Source organism: Musca domestica, unplaced genomic scaffold (genome assembly GCF_030504385.1).
Source record: "Musca domestica strain aabys unplaced genomic scaffold, Musca_domestica.polishedcontigs.V.1.1 28, whole genome shotgun sequence".
Taxonomy (NCBI): Eukaryota; Metazoa; Arthropoda; class Insecta; order Diptera; family Muscidae; genus Musca; species Musca domestica.
In genome coordinates, this window is record NW_026712293.1 from 6,591,229 (window position 1) to 6,595,324 (window position 4,096).

Sequence of the window (4,096 nt, forward strand, 5' to 3'; positions counted from 1 at the left end):
GAAGCAACACATACACACACACATGTCTCTTTTGTCTGAACAACTCCACTAACAAAATAGAGTAACGATCAATTATAACGGTATATTTTTGTTTGTCACATATTTTTGGTTTAGCGAAGTGAAGTAGAAAATTCCTTATTCATTTCATTGTGTGTTTCAATCGGAGAACATTAAAAGAAATACATACTTTAAACAAAATAAAAACGGTGGTAAATAACACAAAATAATATGATTTGCTTTATGTGTAAAAAAAAGTTTTGTAACAAGAAACATTTCTTCAAACACCTTCGAGGTGATCATTTTCTAAAATCTACTGATTTATACAAGTGTTGTGGTCAAAATTATGAATATTGGTCTTTTCAAAGACATAACAGCAGTTTTTCTCCTCAAGAACCGAAAAATGAAATAAAACAAACGCGGGTTTTAAGAAGTGTGAAACAAATTGAGGAAATAGAAGCAGACATTCCGGTTATTCTTGACACTCAATGTGAACAAAATATTGATGTTTCTCCTACTCCTTCAAACTATTTGCAACCTGATTTGGAAAAAAATAAATTTGAAAGAGTTAGCGAGAACGTTATTAAATTCCTAACAAGTATGCATTCAAACTATAATTTTTGAAGAAAAGATGTTACTTTTTTACTTTATATATATATATATATATATATATATATATATATATATATATATATATATATATATATATATATATATATATATATATATATATATATATATATATATATATATATATATATATATATATATATATATATATATATATATAAGCTTAAAACGGAGTATTTGCTGCCCGAAAAACTAAAAAAGATTAATCTTGTTCAAGATCTAAAAAAATCGGTGATTGATCGAAGAGAAACACTAGCTCATACTAAAGGGTTGGTCCACTCAAATTTGGCCAAAAAATGACAACAATGCCTATGGCATTTATGTTCAAAAAAATTCCAGAAAAAATATTAATTTTTACCAAATGCGGTCGATTTGTCATGAACTTGAGAACTCCAATGAATTTCAAAATATTATTTATCGACCACTGTGGCAAAAAAAAAAGGTTAGGCGCATTTAAAAATGTCTGCTCGTGAAATGCTAACTTTTGTTACATATTTTCCCATTATGGTAGGCGATTTCGTGCCACGTGACGATGAAGTTTGGCAGCTCGTACTAACATTAATTGTAATAGTATGTACTATATTGACTTGTCGGGTGGACGACTTCATGATAAATTCTTTGGAAAGTAATATAAAAAGACACAATAAAATGTATCTCAAGTTATTTAATGATAAACTTAAACCTAAGTTTCATATACTGACGCATTATCCTGAAGTTATAAAGGCTTGCGGCCTTATAAAGGCTTTCCGTATGAGGCAAAACATAGGAGCTTTAAATTGTATGCTCACGCAATCACGTCTAGAAAAAATATTTCTGCTTCCATGGCAAAAAAATATCAATTTGTGTTTGCAGATTTTTTGTTAGAAAAAACTGAGATTCCCGACATTATTTGCTCCAATACCAGCGAGTGTCAAGATTATTTGCTGGACGTTATAAGCCTCAAGCCTTATTTGCTGGACGTTATAAGCCTCAAATTAAAAGTTGCAAAGAATACTATAAAGACTTTTGAAAAAGTTGTTTATAAAAATATCACATACAAAAGTTCGTATTTTGTAGCAACAAAAAAAGATGATGTATACAATATTGTTAATATCGTTGTTTCACAACTCACAGTTTATTTGGTTTGTCAACAAGTTCTAAACAGTACGTATTTGAAACACTACACTGCATTTGAAATTATTCCAAATGATAAAGGAGAATATACCGTTTTGAAACTTGACGAATTAATTGGACCACCGGCCACATTGATTAATACCGCTAATATGCTTCGTTTCAAAGAAACAATTTAAAAATACCTTTTTCCATGCTAAATAATTTTTTTTTATATTTAAAATGTCTGAAACAAACTCGGAGGCTTTGAGCTGTGGCGAAGAAGATGCCTTAAAAAACTTACTAATATCATGGGGTGTAGAAGACAAATTGGACATACTCATACGTAAGATTAAACTTATATGCTTACCCTATAATATATTTTGAAAAAATATTTAATAAGTCCCTTATTCTTTTTACTTTTCCTTTGTCTTTTGTGGTATAATAACGTTTACTGCTTATAGGTGAACATATTTCTATTGATATTTTGAAAATACTAACTGAGAAACAAGTAAAAGAGCTGACACAGAATTGGAGACAAGGCCCAGTTCATTCATTATTTCACAAAGTGGAGATATGATTAACCATCCATTTTGGGCAGAATGTTCAAGTTCTCTAGTTTTTTCCAAAAAAGCCGATTCGTGTAACTCATCTGATACAGAAGTCGATAACGTCAATATGTTGGAGCTATTGCAAAGTAATAAAAATGGGGAACGTGTGCTACAGTTTTACAAAGTTTTAATTATAAACATTGCTGCCCAGCATTTTGCAAGAAAAGACACACCGATGACTCTCCAACAAGCTACAAACTCGAAACGCAAATATTGTCTTTATTTCCGACTGAAAAACAAAGCAAAGAGCTTTTTATGTTGGAAAACGAATCACCTACGACGTCAAATAAGTTGGTGAGTAAATATATCAAATAGTAAACATTTGACAACTTTGGCGTAATTCTACAAAAACTGTTTTTAATTCAGATTGATATTGAATTAAATCGCACAACAAAATGCTCAACTGGGACCAAAAAATCCGAAAGTTGGTTAACTTTCTAAAAAAATTTAAGCAACTTAAATGTCATGGTGAGTCAACAATTTTAGAAAGTCTGCAGGACGAAGATTTGGAAAACGGTAAGAGTCTTCAAGTCTTCAACAAATCGATCAAACCTAATTTAACGTTATTATTTTGCAGATCGGGGCACATTTGTAGTGAAAACCCTATGGATTTTACATTATGTTCTTTTCCCGACTGGGCGGCAAGTTCGAAAAACAAAACTCGGAAATAAGGAAAAATCTCGCTTTACAATAAAGGACTCCCAGAAGACGTTTTTGTTTTTGGGAACGATTTTGCAAGAATTACACGACCATATGGATTTTTTGTTAAAGATGAAAGAACATATTCAGCCTTTTATATTGGGAATCGGAAGTCTGGACGATACACATGAAATTTTTGTTTATTTTGATGGTGACCTCATACAGTTTCCTAACATTTATACACTATATAACTTAAGAAAGTTATAGTATTTTATAAGAACTTGTATGTTGAAAATATTTTCAATATATTCCTGTTAAAAACAAATCAAAATGGACTGAAAAATGAATGACAACTAAGTAGAATTGTTTACAAAATATGATATGTAAGGAAAAAATGAACTTTTGTAACAATGATTAAATAATATTTACAAACTTAATTTTGCAAAACAAGTCAAAATATGAATTTATTATTCTTGAGTTTAACATATATATCTAAGACCTCTTTGGTTTGTAAATGAATTAACAAAGATACTGTACATGAATGTACCCAACATATTTTAGATGTTGCTATTTTTTTGCCCAACAATGTGCGTGCTATTTATTTGGCGCACCACTGTACCGTAGCGGTACGCATTTAATATGCACACATACATGCATACGCAAGCGGTACCAAACTATTATGTATTTACAAGTCTTCGTTCTCTTTTCCAGTCAGCATTGGAAAAGTCAAAGCAAAAATGCAGTTGGTGACGGCTTTGATGAGAACGAGATATTCATTCGAAGTTTTGCGTAAAATCGATCAACACGATACTTGACCCCGCCGCCGTGATAAAGTGAAGTGAAAGTTAAATTTTAAAGCACAACAAGTTAAAAAGCAGTAAGTTCGGCCGGGCCGAACTTTTAATACCCTCCACCATTTACAACGAATTTGGAAATTTTCAAAAAATAAAATCCTTAAAAAATTCTGTTAAAATTTTAAAAATACCGAATATAGCCGTTATGTTGGGGTCTATACGACGTGGACATACATATGCATTGTTTGTCATAAGCCATTACCATATTCAAATTCGAAACTGGACCCGCACCGACAATTTTCTGTCACAGACTGTAGTTCCCATAACGAACTTCAA

The 4,096-nt window shown here is 31.1% G+C and overlaps 1 long non-coding RNA gene across 1 annotated transcript; it reads left to right on the top strand.

Moving 5' to 3' along the window:
* The first annotated feature begins 1,064 nt into the window (after positions 1 to 1,064).
* LOC131803263 (uncharacterized) lies at positions 1,065 to 3,826 on the top strand. Its single transcript, XR_009342509.1, has 4 exons — positions 1,065 to 2,062; positions 2,181 to 2,621; positions 2,694 to 2,843; positions 2,905 to 3,826. It is a non-coding gene; the product is annotated as an uncharacterized LOC131803263 (long non-coding RNA).
* Positions 3,827 to 4,096: the final 270 nt, after the last annotated feature.